The following is a 16,601-nucleotide window of genomic DNA, read 5'->3' as shown; positions in this document are numbered from 1 at the left end:
GGTGCAGTTTTGGCAACCCCTCTGGATGTGACCTAGGCATCTCTCTGTGTTGCCTATGGGAAGTCCCGCTGCTGGATCACGATAATGCAGATTTTTTGGATTGGATGTATTGCAATCCTACTTAAAAGTTCTGATGTGACTGTGTCAGCTCACAACCCAATCAATTTGCTATTAAGTTTTCAGATGACGCTGTCATCCTTAGCGTGCTCACACATAACTCTGATGGTAGCATCCACACACAGGGGGTGGTTTGTCGAGTGGTGTGACGAACACCACCTGCAAATTAATGTTGGGAAAACTGAAGAGATTGTAGTGGATCCCAAGTCCATAGGAGACCACACTGCAATCTCCATACATAACCAAACAATTCAGCAAGTCGTCTCCTATAAATATCTAGGAGTACAGATCGATAGGGATATGAGCTGGCACTCACATGTGCAAAATGTCTGTGCAAAGATACATCAGCGCCTGCACTTCCTATGGAGATTAAGACTGTTTGGGGTCAACAGAAACATAATGATGACTTTTTACAATGCTAGTATTCTGTCTGTGTTAAGATATGGTGTGTCCAGCTGGTTTGGAAACCTGACTGTGAAACTTAAACCCAAATTGCTAGGTTGATTAATATGGCAGGGAAGATAATGGGTGCGTCCACACCCCTGATCACCCCTCAAGCCATTTTTGAACAATCAGTGATAAGACAAGCTCGTAAAATCGTATCTGATCATGACCATGTACTGAATCCTGAATATGAGTTATTGCATTTGGGTAGAAGGTACAGAGTACCACGCTGCAGGTATAACAGGTACAAGAACTCGTTTATTCCAGTGTCAATCAAGTTGATTAATGAGGAGTGTGTCTGACGTATATATTATGTATTTAATTCGATGCACCGAGGCTAACTGGGTGACTGTGTTGTAATGTGTTTATTTTTATTTTGGTAATTATATGTTGATTGTATGTATGTGTATGCTGACCCCTAGCTCCAAGACAAATTTCTCTAAGGAGGCCAATAAATGAACTGAACTGAACTGAACTGAACTGATCAACACATAGTGAAGGTTTGATCCAGATCACAACCGAGACTGGATTACAACATGTAATCCAATTCCAAGTCTTTTTTTTTTTCTTTTGAACAACCCATTCTTAACATTCGATCCAATCTGGGGATTAGATTATTTCTGAAAAACTGGGCCCAGGAATAACAGCGACTGAATTTGATGATCTCTTGGCCAACATGAGGTTCACACTTGTGGTTTCAAGTAAAATGTCTCAACAACTATTGGACGGATTCCCAATAAATTTGGTGAAAGCAATTATAATCCCCTTAGGATGAATTAAAACACCTTCGGGGATCCCCGTTTTTATTTCATGTGGCACTATCACCTGGTCAAAGTCTTCATTTATCCAGGACTTTGATTCTAGCTATGCTTTGTGTTCAGTGCTAATGCTAACAAACATATCAAGAAAGTACCTTATTGTCAGAGGTACTGAGATACTTTGTCGAGATAGCAAGAACTTGCTGCTGAAGACTGGCTGCTTGTATAACTCCTTCAAAGACAGCTCACTATCATACTGCATCAATGAACGTACCCACAGTAATTGAAAAAGCAGTCTTCTCCTGTTCAGTAATGAGACAAGGCGAGTTAGAGGTGGATTTCATTTTGCCACCTTAAGTAGAAGTGATTGTGTGCACTATGCACCCCTCGCTGTATATTGCAAACCACTGTGGGGAATATAATTAAAGCATGTTACAGCCTGATCGTGTACAACACATCTGTCTAGTTTTGCGTTGGTGCGACCGGTGGGTGAAATCTGACAGCAAACTATAAATCAAAAGCTACACCACAGGTATCTACAAGCAGCTGCTCGCTGTTTATGCCTTGCATCGAGGATAAATGCGAGCTTTAGTCTTGTTATTTACCAGCAAGAGGAACAGCTGGCTTCCATAGGTTTAAAGGTGGTGCTTTTAAAATGGTAAGTAATCTAATGGGAGAAGTCAACAATGTACATTTCTCCGGCCAGCATCTGTGTTTGCAGTCAGATTTCCCCAGGGGGTGAAAACACTGAATAAATGACCATTGTGGAGTTATATCTTCCTCTCAGTCACTTTTGTTTCTTTCATTCTCCCTCTCTGTTATTTCTTTAAAAGAAGGCAAATGCAAAACTAAACCTATTCAAAGACCATAATTGCTCTCGGGCATTTAGGACTTCTTAAGAAAAGCTATTAGGGGTTGATAATGTACTATCCCGTAAACCAAACCAACCAAGACATCTGCCTAATTGGCTCTATTACTGATTAGAGAGCAACCTGCTTATCATTGATGCTAATTTGGCTAAATCAATTGCCATCTCCCACACAGCCTTCTCTCTCTTTCTCTGAGCTTTTGTGTTTTCCTTCATCTCTTCCACCAACTAAATAATATGACGCCACACAAAAATCAAAGCTTTATGTTGCCTTCAGGTGTAACAGAAATGTAATCTTTTGTTCTTCTCTTGCAACAGCCAACACGCGTTGAAGCACTCCTGTTACCCGCAGTCACATCACTTTCAGGAGCACAAATATTTCAGTGTTGCTGCTGTGTGATTACTGTATTCAACCTGTAAGTGGACACGCTGCAATACAAAAGAATGGAAGGCCTCTCTCCAGTCAACCATTTAACACACTGAGTAGCAGACTGAGTCGTTCCAAGGACTATTTTCAACCGAAACTGCTCTTCTTTGAGAGAAACAGGGATGAATTGAACTTTGAAGTTGTGAAAAACATCACTTCACAAACTTTCCAATTCTTCTCAGCATTGCATTTCTCTCTACCTGGAAAAAATTCTCTTTGAAGGTTCTCATGGTGAGAAGTGGACATAGGCAGACATTTGATTGGAATAGAATGATATAGATAGGAGTCAGGGTGTGTCTACACAGCGGTACTAGAGGTGTAAATTCACAGTGTGTGTGTGTGTGTGTGTGTGTGTGTGTATCCATTGCAGCCTCTCTGAACTGGCCACACCATCAATCACATCTACTGCGGTCAACAGACTGATAGAAAGAAAATGAAAACACGTGCACAACATGTACTCGAGTGTTTTAGATTTATATTCCATTTTGTCCTCCACCCTGCCTCCAACTTATCTCGCTTCAAGACAGTCGCAAGCTTCAGCAGTGGAGTGGCTGCATTGGAGGAGATAGTTGATTCAAATATCTTATATATTCCATTTCACCTCACTTCTGTTTGCAATCTGCTTGTCTCATTGTTTTTTCTTTATAGACAAAGGCGCACTTACTACACAGTAGGCATGAAATGCTAAGCTACTACAGTATCTGCATGTTTCTATGTTAGGGCTTGGCGAAATAAAGAAAATCAAACGTCATTGCATTTTTGACTAAATATCTCAATATCAATACTGTAACAATTTGTTGGGTTGACTATTAGTGCCAAATATTTACACAATGTTGAACCCATCCCTAAACCCATCCATGGCAATACTTGACACTTAGAGCTACTGACGAAGTATAAAGAGAGAAAAAGTCCAAGAAGGGTGGGAGAGTAGGCAAGTGGATGGTTCAGACAAACCTGGACTTGAAACCAGGAAGTTTGTGTTGTGTGTGAAATCAAAAGTCAATTTTGTTTTAATGTAATGCAATTTACGTTCGGTCGTTGCGCACTGACATCACTCCCCTGACATATTTATGCTACAATACATATTTGAACCCAAAATATGATCTTCTTCTAGACCTGATCAAGTAGTTTTGTTGCCTAAACCTAACCGTGACCATTTCACACAGGCTGTGCTCATGCACCGTTCATACTAGAGGTGCAATGGTACAGGTAGCCCACGCTATGGTCTGTACCGCGGTGTTTGGGCCAAGGTTTCGGTTCGGTTTTGGTACATTTTGTGCGTAAAGAGAACTTTTTTCTCCCCAAAATTATCTCTTTATTTTGCTTGTCAGCAAAAACTGCATTTCGCAGTAAACAAACTTGTAACTTTTTTTGTTGGTGTTACCTTCTCGAGTCCTCGACTGTCAGAAAGCGTTACATCAGGGTGCTTACGCTGGAGATGCTTGCTCATATTGCTTGTGTTTCCTTTTACGTATGGGACATGTTTCAAGCAACGTTTGCAGACAGCAAAATATCTGTTAACTGTTTTCACTCCCTCATCGTTGTATTCAACAGCGAAACCAAAATGATCTTCATCTTCTTCATCTTCTTCCTCTTCTGTCTCTCAACTCCTCCGCTTGCGCTTGCCATGGCTCTCTATGTTTGTTTTTTCCGCTTCTTTTCTGTGTGAGGTGAGCATCACTTTCCTCAGATAGAGTTAGTGCAGTGTGAGGGGATGAGTGGGCGGAGCCACAACAGTAATTGGACATTAACTCGCGGGGAGGGCTTTTGTGCAGCAGGCTGACTCGACCATTCTCTTTATACATCCATGGACTTGGACTGTGGACAGGTACACACACACACACACACACACACACACACAGTGGCCTATAAAGCATCAGTGCAAAATTAATTGCAAAACCGAAAACCCGCCGTCCATGAGGGCGTATTGATCCATGCAGGGCGGACCGAACAGTTCAATATTTTACCGAGAACCGCTGCATCCCTAGTTCATACCTATACCTAATCATGAGCATGGAATTCGCGTGTAACCCAGGTAATCGGGAAGGGTGAGATCATGACCAATGCATTGACAGGAGTAAAAAGCGAACTAGTCCGGCAAGTCGGGGTTGGTAGTCACCTGTTGGCATTTAGGGACTTTCCCTAAAGTGGTTCCCCTCCATCACAAAAACAATCTGCCTCTGTCTCAATCGACACTGTGTCCTCTCCCTCTGCATCCATCTGTTGTGGCATACCACAAGGCACCTTTTTTTTGTGCTCTATAAATAAATCTGACTTGATTTGGCCTATTTTCACATCCAGCAGACATGGAGCAACATTAGCATTCATTTGCTGAGTTCAAATGCACCACTGTGCTCACCAGCATGTCTCAAACTGTATCTGTCTGCTGTTCGCTGCCAAGCAGGTAATGTACAGTGAGTTTGTCAGAGCTTTGTCACTAAAACAGCTGCCTGCTGGTGCTAAAAACAACGCTTAAGACCAGTAAGACTGAACTGAAGGAGTACGTTTGCCAGCTGGAATACCGATACAATTATCTATGAGACACTATAAAGTTTTGTCGAGCTGAGGGGAACTGCAGAGTTGGCTGATAATTCTCTGTCTGTTCATCACTATGAGCGACCCGCCTCACATTCAAGCAGTCATGGGAGTAATTGCTAATTTGAAAATACTGATTATAGCCTCTTTAAAACTGGAGGTTGCATATATAATAGGAAGAGGCTCAGATGAAAATAACGTTGGTCTGAAGTCTCTAAGAAATGCACTTGTGAGACCATCCCTAGCTTCAAAACTCCATTAGTTTCCTGTCAGTTTTTTTACTGTCTACTCGCCAAGGTGCCATTCTGACTGAATCATGAGATGAAAATAATAGCTCTTCATGTGTCAGTCTTCTTTCTGCCCTGCAAAACAATCTGGTGGGGAATGGTAAAGGATGAACCTTCCTGAATATCATCTACATCTTTGTGTTTCAAGCATTTATCCCATTTGTTGAAGCAGTTCCCGTTCACTCTTTACAGATTACAGCCACCTATGTTACTGATCCAAGATTTGAAGTCATGAGGAGCAAATTTTTCCAATGATTTCCAAACAGCAACCAAAGATGGCCCACTCCCCCACCACTGTGGCCGTTATTTAAAGCTTATGGCTCCTGTGGAGCAGTCTGAAAAATAACGACAGGCCTAATTTCATGTTCTTTGGTTTCCCAGCATCATTGTACATGCCAAACAATTTTGAGAGCAGATGTGGGTTTGGCACTACAATAATGAATAAAGTGGGGACGCCAAAAGGCTGTGTGCTGATCCAACCACAAGGGCAAAACCAGAGCAATGCTCTGACATTGGAACTGGGAACAGCAGGGCAGCCATTGTGTCAGCTGCATCAGCTGCAGCCCATTGATAGATGCTGCTTAATGATCTTGCAAAGAAATGGTTATAATTTCCTCTGCCACTCATAATACCCTCAGTGTTAGTCCAATGCCCATGAAATCTCTGATTAGCCATTTACATTTAGTAAGACATGCCACGACAGAAATAGCACAGAGCAACAAATTGAGTGAAATGTGCTGGCAAAAGACGACACGAGGTGCTGCATCAAGTTCTCTGAACCCAGATAGAAGCCAAGCAGCTACAATAAAAATAGCTTTGACTTGATCTCCGGAGAAGCAGAACATGTCCAGTGCTGCAGCAGACGTGATCCTTTCTCTCCACAGAGACTTACTCAGCCTGACAGCTTCAAGAAAACGGTTTTGCACTCATTCTGCAAACTTGCAGATGAATTGATTGCTGAGTGGTAATATTGCTTAAACTGCACGATTGCATTTGTCAGAATTGCTCAACTGGAAAGTCCTGGCGTAAAATGGGAGACCAGCAGCTTTGACCATATGTTACGGCAGCCTCGTAACAAATCCAGCGCCGCAAACATTGAGTGTGAAGGGAAACAAGGCTGGAGCTAATGTGTCTGGACATTTCCCTCTCACCCCTCCATCTGCTCCACCGCTGATGAAGAGGCTTCCAGAAAGCTCCCAATTTTCTGTTAAACAGCACTGGAGATGACGGGAAGCACTACATCACCTGTTTCAACGCCGGCCCAAGTCCAATAGGAGATCAAAACTTGTAGATATATCATGGAAAGAGAAGTATTACAAATCCACCCAGAGGAGATATATATACACGGGTAGTGCATAAAGAACCTCCTTCTTATCAAACACACACACACTTAGGATATATTTACAAAGAGTTAAACACAGTCAGAGGCTCCAGACAGTTAATTGCCTGTGCCTGAAATCTCCCATCCTGTGGCTCTAGCAGCTGCCTGCTCTGTGTTTGCCCACACTCTAAATCAACATGATCTATATAGCAAACACCATCAGCGGTTACAGAACAACACCTCAGCCTTGCAGCAGCAAAACTGTAATATGGGCTATAATTTATCTTATATTCAGTGCTCATAACGTGGCAGCATGACAACACAGTAAAAAGCACCCCAACGCACTGATATAAATGCTTCTTACCAGTAAAAAGGATGCCTGATTGGGTGTTTTTAATGTGTTTCTGTTGGCAAAACAGCAACCCTGAACCCTGAAGTTAAAGCTACTTTATAGGCAGTTTTGCACTTTGAGGAATTCAAGTGGCAGAGGATGATAGTTTAATTTTTAATCGTTAAAAACATCATAAATTAATATTATGGTCCAGCAGTGCCATCGACAGAATTCAAAAGGATCTCAAACTACTCCCTGTGGACTGCCCTGGTTGGCTAAAATGTCTAACCTGTGGAATTATGGTATTATCTAGGTTCCCCACTTTCTTTATGTGTTGATGTGAACAGATATAATTAGTTAGTCTAATAAAGCAGCCATGCTTAATAACCCTTGAAAGGAATGTTATAAGGTTTTGAGTCTGGAGAGAAATATTTGAAAATGTGTTTGCAAAGGCCCGTATCTTGCCTTTCAAAAGAGAAACTGCAATATAGAGTACTTGCAACAAATACTATGTCTGACCCTTCCTTGACTTTAACACTGTTCAATTCAATCAAACAACTATGTATGAATGAAAGTCAATTTAATTTGAATTTATAAAGTAGCCAACAGTAAACCCTGTTTCTTTGTTTATCAAGAGAGTAAAACTTTCAGCAACTCAAGTTACTCCAGATGATGTCACATGGCGTATAGTTGATGTTGGTACTTTTTGATCTACAGGAGGCACTGTTCACTCAGACTACATTAAATACTTTATCCATCGAACTGCGGGCTCATCTCAGTTTGGGTCTTCTCATTTTTAATTTTTCCTTTTTTGTCTCTGAACTTCCAGTCCCTGTACCTAACCCTATCCACACTACCATCGACACAATCATAATGATGTTTCTGCCCTTCAAAGGGCTGCAGGCAATGTGTCTCAGCGCAGGAACTCAGAGGACCCTGACCTTTATTCATCCCCTCTTTGCACATCCTGTCTTTCTTCCAGTTCGAGTTTGGATGTATCTTTATTGATGTCGGTTGAATTTCCTTTTAAGCCACTTTCTTATATCCATAATCACCAACCATAAATAACTAATTGCTAATGCTAGCTCCCAAATTTATGACTATGTGAGTCATCCTTAATCCCATGTGAGATTTGAGGGTTGTGGTTTTCCTCCAAAATTAGGCTGCTAAATCCTCAATTAGAGTATGCCCCAAAATAGTTTCTATCAAAGCTGCAGCTTCTGGGGCTAAAAGATGAAGCCAACGCAGAAATGCCAAAAAAAAAAAAATGGATTGGCCACTTGAGGCTTCAAGAGTGAGTCAATCCTCAGTCTGGAACAGAAGACGGTTTTGGTCTCTATAACTAATTTCTCAATTCATGACAACTGTAACTGTACGTTCAAACCAACAGTGACCAGAGCTTCCAAAACGGCAGAAGTCTTTTAATTTTCAATGAGAGCCTGGCGACTTGGGCAACCTGGGCAACCTGGGCAACCTGGTCCAATCGGCATGCTGACGTGCTTCGATGAAGCGTGTCCCAGAGAACAAGTCATGTAACTTTGGTTCCTACAGCACACTTGTTCCAACAATGGATATTGAGAAGTTTATTACTTGCGTTCACGCCCACTCAGTCCTTTATAATGTGTCGCTGTTCGGTTACAGAGACCAGAATAAAAAGAATGAGGCTTGGGACCGCGTTGCGGAGGTAGTTGGTTGGTCTGGTGAGTTTTAAAGTGTGTAATGTTAGTAACAGAGGAGAGAATTGCAGGCTAATGTTGCGATGTAGCATACAAGTTGTTGTTCTATTTCTGTTTTCTGTTTTCATTGACCAAACATAACATTCTGTCGGCCAGCTATGAGCTTTTTGACTGGACAACAGCAAGCAGCAACTACGCTGCTTTCAAGCTGGCTCCTTTAAATTGACAAGCACAATTGAACGTTCGAATGATTCATGTGATGAGCGACCAGAGCGACCAAAGCTGCCGCAAATATTTTTGAGAGTTGTGCTTCTTGGGCGTCTGCGAGAGACTTAAGAACTGTAATTAAGGGTAGCTTTGAGTGACAGATGGGTGTCGTATGTTGCCAAGTTGCTACCACAGCAACAACTTTGGTTAGGTAACATAATCATATCCTAGATCCACATAGGTGTAGCATAGGTGTCACTACTTCAGTGTGTTTTCAGTTCAAGAAGGTTATTTGTAATGTTTTGGTTGCCCAAAAAAATCTTGTTCAGTATTTGGTTGTACTGAAAGACCCTCTGAGGAGTCTGATATTCAGTTTTTCCCATACATGTTTTAATGGTTGTAAGCCAATAGTAAGTAAATTAGCATTAGCATTGTTACTGTCGCTCTAAATGCACAGTGCTAACCAAGCTAGCAGCTAGCATAAGTGTTATCTGAACTTTTTCATCCAAAAATTGTCACTTCAGGCTCCAAAACAATGGCAATGGCATTATATGACTCCCCTTAGTGATGGGCCCAAGTGGAGCACTTTTTAGTATTATTTGGAAAAATAAGGTAGGAAGAGAAGGACATAAAGGTTGTATAGGGGGAAGACCACTTCTTTAAATTTTAAATCAAATGACTTCCAGATTTTTGAATAGAATTTGTGGAAACCTACGTCCGTGCATAGATTTTTCTTGTGTGTAAATGAAAATAAACTTGCAAAGTGGAAATATTTACTATGAGAGGAAGGTTCACCCAAAAACATTACGATTTATCCCCCTGAACAATGAATATTTAAAGCGATTTTAATGGAAACACAGCTGCTAAACTGACATGAGAAGCCAAAATAGAGAGGGTTACTTCTCCAGGAAGCATGAAGGTACAAATATGTGCATTCAATTTGATTCTTCATGTGTGGTAATATTAGCCTGCCGGAGGCACATGGTGAAAGGTTATTGGGTCACTAAAATTCATGAGTAATTATCTTTTTAGAATCAGCATGATTCAGAGAAAACCCCATGGCCCTCTGGTCAGTGATTATTGAGATGTGTTGTGACAAACGGACAGATGGACTAACCGACCATCCAACACCCATTACCATCCTTGTGCCAGGTGCCAGAATCTTTTTTTGACAGCTGCAACCAAACCATCTTTAACATCTCTGGATGGAGGACACACTGGCTCATTTTAAAAGACTTGATTTTCTGAGCACTTTGTGTTTTACTGCCAGTGACCAAATCTGACACACTGGCATTTCATTGCAACTGAAATAACAGTGATCAGATTCTTTCTGATTTCTTTTTTGCTTTTCCAGCCACTTACTGTGATGTACTCTAATAAACTGGCAAATTACTGAACAAAACTTATGCAGCTTCAAAACTGAATCAGTGAGACTTCATAGTAGGAACAGTGGCACACACAGTACCTTATATTTATTTCAGCGTGGTTTCAAAATGTGTGTATGTGCCTCAGGTTTGCAGGCACCTACCTCTCACTCTTACAAATTCATAAGCTGTGACCATTTCTCAGTTACCTCACCAATTTTGGCCTCAGCTAAACAAGATAACGATGTGTGGGTGAAGACTCGCTAAATGCCACGAGGGTGAGCTGCCGTGACATTTGTAAGTTCAAATGTTTGGTTTTCAAGCACCTGCCTGTTGCTGCAGGGTATAGCTGTGTTTAACAGGATGCCTCTCTCCTTCAGGGGCAACAAAGGCACTGTGGTACACTGAACTTTAACACTGGTGTACTGGAGTGCATTCATTTCAATGTTGTTGTTTTTTAGCTTATTTTCCAGCAACTTCATGCTGCACATACTGACGCAGAAATTAAGTAGCCAGTAAACATTCTACTCTATTCTATTCTAGATAGATTAGATTAATGTTTGGTGTCTAAATCTAATCTAAAATCTAATAAAAAAGCAGCACAAATCAAATTAATTAAAATTGACTTAATTTGACTTGCTAGCATTTAACGTCTGGTAACATCCAGTAACGGCTCCCAGGCATTGGCTAAATAATATATAATGGATGATGGATGATGACGTAGGAAGAAGACCAGGCTAGTTAAAACTGTAGGCGCAGTTGTAAACTTGTTTGCTGGACATATTTACAGTTGCAGCTCACGTAGGGTGACCATATATTCAAACCCCCAAGCAGTGGACGTAAAAATGCGCCGCACTCTCATTTACATGCACATGTATGCCCTCATGCACGAACCACAGGCATTTTTATCAGGATAGGGGACAATTATTTCAGTGCATAGCACACCTACAGAGCACATCTTTCAACACCATGTTTGTGGCTGGGTGTAGCATAGCTGTCTGCCATATCATGTGACACAGATAAAGGGGTCGCTTCAGAAAAAGAGTATGATACCACTGTATGATAAGTAAACCTTATTGTTTATCTGACAGCAGTTGTGTCGGGATTGTTTTTATGTTTTAATCACAGCAGGCCTCCTGGAGCGCTTCAGCTTTCTCTTCAGCGTGACAGCTAACAGTGACAGCTTCTGTCAGCGTCACAGCGACAACCTTGAACATGACACACTGATTGATTGACACACACAACACACAAATCAGTGTCATATTTAGACGTGTGCCACATTTATATTTCTGAATTCGGTTATGTAATGATGAATGGGACAGAACATGATAAACGTCTTATTATTGTCACTACAACATAGACATCTGGTCACCCTGAGCTTATGTTATGGCTGATAAAAACAAAGTGTAATTAATTCTTTACAGTTTTGCTCTTGTGTTTTCTGCTTTTGGGAGATCCATGGAGAGCTGTAGCAAACAGTAAATTGAGTCCATCAACAGGTCAGTTGCACACAAAGTAAATTGTGTTTCGCCTCCCTCTGATTTTCAATTTTTACAAGACAATTTGACCACCCTGCCTGGGGATTTGAGCTAATGACTGTTCAGTCACAGTCCACTTTTCAGTCATCACTAAAAGTGGAATTGAGAACACTTCCTTTGCCTCAGTGTCTCCTCTATTACTTGCCTGTGGTGTAGACCAGATTGTCTAACATAACAAAGAGGAAATGCAGGTGTCTAGAGAAGGTAAAATGCACAACATAATTAATCAGTGTTCGTAAGAAATTTTCTCCTAGAGGTAATTAAGAATAGAGGTGGTATCTCCGCGAAGGGGTTGCACTCTGGGAACTGCACTGAGCATAAAACAAATGAAAATTGTACTACAGAGAGAAAAACTCGACGCTAATTAAATGCCAAAGAGGCTTGCTGGAGAAACAGCTAGTTCAATTATGCTGTGATGGCAGGAGAGGAGTCACGAGTGGAGGACTAAGTGATGCACATTACACTCAGACACATGCATATTGCTGTGGAAAGGCAGAGAAGGTTATGTGTCGTGGTCAAGAGGGAGGCTGAATGTGAGGATGATCGAAAGGGACGGGCTGTGGGGGGGCAGAGGTGGGATGGGTTAAGGTGAGTGATGGATCTGAAGCCCCTAATGACCCATGTGAATTAAAGCACAGGTATATCTGCTAAGCATTTCATTTCCCAGGAAGCACATCAGAGCCATCAGATAAGTGTTGACGAGCAAATGGGAAGAGTCCAGGATCGATTGGCCTTTGTCCGCCCACGAGACAGCCCTGCAATCGCTGTTTGCCTGAACTTCTGGCTCACCTTGATTAATCCCACAGATGGACAGTGCAGAGGACATGTGATGTGTTAAGACACTCTGTCTGTGTCATGATGTACACAGTAGCTAATGCACAGACTCGCCCACAGAGGCTCTTTCCAGTTGGTTGTGCAAATGTGCAGGTGAAAGATACTGTAAGTCTTTTCCATGTAATTATAACACTTTGTATTTTTATTGATCTTTTCTTGTTCATTTAAATCAGTTGTTTTGTGTGTTAAATGACCCCAAGAGAAACATGTTGAACAGGCAATAGCGAATAATGACTTTAAATTGACGTAAGTATAATTTTATTGGTGTTACTGAAGATCGAAGTTCTTCAAAGGTCCAGTGTGTAGGATGTGTGTATGTTTTCTTTGGTGTAAAAATAAGAACAGTTGTGTTTTCAGTATCTTAGAATGAGTTGCTTCTGTCTACACAGGGAGCGGGTCCTTGTCTGTAGATCCCCATGGTGCACCGCCATGTTTCTACAGTAGCCCAGAGTCAACAAACTAAACACTGGCTCTAGATAGGGACATTTGCATTTTTATGTTTGCATGTCGGCCTCCGTAGTTAGAAGCCCTTCCATGACGAGCAGCATAAGAAAGCATAAAAGAAATTTTAACCTCAGTGTTTATACTGGCCCATTTGTTTCAGAGAGGAAGAGACCTCTGCAGACAATACGGCTCCCGAACATCTGGATCTTAAGTTATCAGAGAAAAAAATCACACATACCAGGTGCAACGTGCCAAACAGCGAGGGAGAAACACTGATTTGAAATGTGAATTGCTTGCAATGTTTTTACTGGATTAAGTCCCCTGGTCTGTTTGTTGTGGAGAGCATAGATATATGTAATCATAGATGACTCATTCCTGTGGCTACTGTGCGTCAACGTCGCCGCCATCTTGGGGAGGTCAGTGCCGGCTGGCGAGTACTGTCTTCAGCAAACTCGGGGTGCTCACTCAAAAGTCTCAAAGTGTAATTGGGTGCCGGTCCAAAAACTTACAGCAAAGCAGAAAAACCCGACAGCACTCTCTAATAAGTATAATACTTTATAATATAGTGGATTGCACAGCAGCAGTCGAACGGGCGTGTTTCAGCTCATAGTCGTCCTCGGCGTTAGGAAATGGCCTCTTTAGAATGAAAATACAGACAGTTCTTACTGACCCTCATGACAAGAAGAAGTCCAGTGTAGTTTTTTAATCCACAAAACTCGTTCGGGGTATCAGAGGATAACAGCTAGGAGTGCTGTGTTTTCATGGCAACTCGCGCGAGACTAGCTGATGGCTAGTGGTGGTGCTAGTTCTCGAGTTGCCATGTAAACACAGCACGGCTGCAGGAACTGACCATGGTGAGAAATGATGCTATAAAAGTGGAGGAAATTATGTCTTTTCAAGTCAGTTTTGCATGCCGTGGCTTCAGGGCATTTATATTACAATGGACGAGCTGTTCTGACGTATTTGACATGCATTAGCTGAGTTTTATTACATTTTCAAAATGTGGCTTCCATGCACTTCAAGTGTAGCTGTTATTCCGGTTAGCTGTTATCCTCCGATACCCCGAAGGAGTTTTGTGGATTAAAAAACTACACTGGACTTCTTGTCGTCATGAGGGTGAGTAAGAACTGTCTGAACTGTGAGCTGAAACACGCCCGTTCGACTGCTGCTGTGCAATCCACTATATTAAAAAGTATTATACTTATTAGAGAGTGCTGTCGGGTTTTTCTGCTTTGCTATAATTTTTTGGACCGGCACCCAATTACACTTTGAGACTTTTGAGTGAGCCCGCCAAGTTTGCTGAAGACTTAGCTCCATACACAACAGTACTCGCCAGCCGGCAGTGACCTCCCCAAGATGGCGGCGACATTGACGCATCGCTGATATGGGCCGAAGCCGTCAACGAGGTATCTACTGTACAGACGTTGCGCTAGACTTTTACGTTGCCGGTCATTTTGACCGACAGGGTCATAAAAATCCGGTCATAATCTATTTTTACCGGTCATTTTAATTTTCGTTTTTAAATGATAATAAAGATATTCAAAAACATTTAGTTTTCATTTGTTCGTTTTTAATAAATCCAACAAGCAAGTTATAAAGTGTGCATTAATAAGGACATGAACGAAAAGATGAACAGACATCCACACACCCGTGCCATTAGGCTTCGCCCTGGACACACTGGACGGCACTAACGCGGCACTAACACGTCCGGTGTGTCCAGGGCGTTATGTAGTTATGGCTGTAGGCTCAGTGACACAAAATTAAAATTGTAATGAAGTGATTAGGGTATTGAAAAATGTGTTCGGTTATGCACTGTTGTGTTATTTTAAATTATAAACACGGTATTTTCTCCTCACGTTCCTCAGTGCGTGCTGTTGTTATTTTATTTTGAAAATTGGCCGGATTCTCTCGTCTTTTCTGTGCCTGACTTCCTGTTTGGTACAATCCGCTCGATCCAGCTTGACAGAAGCGCTCGCGGCTCCCGTGAAAAATAGACCAGACGCCGAACTGAAGCGCTGCCTCCGCGGGCGCTCCGCTCTGCTCAGCGGCCTGTGTGGACAGTCAGATAGGTTAACATGGACGCCGACTGAAAACTGCCTCCGCTGCTGGGCGCCGTGCTTCAGTTCTACGTCCGGTGTGTCCAGAGCGTTATGTCAACAACGCTACATGAAGCAGATGAATGACCTTTTCTCTGCAGTGTGAAAACAGCAGCCATTTAAACCACTGACTGTGCACTCCGCCGCCAAGTGGGCAGGGGTGGTAATTGCAGATTTTCTGGTCATTGTTGTAAAAAAACGGTCATTGACCGAGAATATCCGGTTAACGCGACCCCTGCTACTGTATATGATATCTATGGTGGAGAGGACCTCTGCGGAGTGGACCTCCTGGTTGCAATCTGCAATCCTTAATGTTAGAGGCCATTAAATCTCCTTAAATCTTACACGCTACTCCTTCAAATTTGCTTAATTTCAAGCTTATTTCAAGGAAATCATGGCAACCTATGGATTTGCTCACAGGGGCAAAGTAGATCTGTACGTATTTTTCATGTCAAATTTAACCTCTTTTAACTTTGACATGCACATGAGCACCATTGACCAACAATAGCAAGCAGCCTTAACTTTGCTGAACTTAAAATGGAGAGCGCAATCCAGTTTATTTAACCTTCCTCTGTTGGATTAGAAACTGCTCCACAAAAGAAAAACGGTTTCCTGATGTCTGTTGGATAACCTTGTGAATTGTCCTGTTATTGTCCTGTTATTGTCCTGTTAGCAAACATGTGATTTTGTTGACAGCAAAGCAAGTTTGCTTGCTTGGGGAGCTTCTTTCCTCTCTTCAGTCACTCATTACTGGATGAAATGATGTGCAATCTTGAGAACAAAATGCCAGGGGGTTGTTAACAGTATGGAGGAAACAGGAAGTAGCTCTGAGGGGTATTGTGACTGACTAGCAATGGCAGGTTTCTGGCTTTCTAACATGTTACCGGCTTGCTAGCACATTAGTCCTAGTTTTGATATCAGCAGGTAGCAAACAAACAAGTTTCTAAAAAACTGAAGCTCACTACCTCCTCAACACCAAACAGCACACAGAAGCAGTTATAGACTATCTGATGAATTAAGTGTCACATTTAGCATCTAATGGGCAAAATATTTAAGTAAGGAGTTGGTGGAGACCAAAAACAGAGCAACAAGGACCAGGTAGCCAGTAACACAACTTCAAATTGTCACAGCCTGCATTCTGCTCCCCTGCTCTCCCTGTGTTTTTCCACTCTACCTGCCAGCCACGCCCCCTCATCAAGACAACGCCACTCACCTTTGCACACAGCTGCTCCTCATCAGCACTTCCTGCAAATAAGCAGCTGCCTTTCCCCTCAGTGCCAGATTGTTCTTTGACTCTATGCAAGAATTTCCAGCATTCACTCTCAGCTTGATTCCTGGTTACCAACCCTGCCTG

Source organism: Epinephelus moara, chromosome 22 (assembly GCF_006386435.1).
Source record: "Epinephelus moara isolate mb chromosome 22, YSFRI_EMoa_1.0, whole genome shotgun sequence".
Classification (NCBI taxonomy): Eukaryota; Metazoa; Chordata; class Actinopteri; order Perciformes; family Serranidae; genus Epinephelus; species Epinephelus moara.
Note: the sequence above shows the minus strand (reverse complement) of the source record.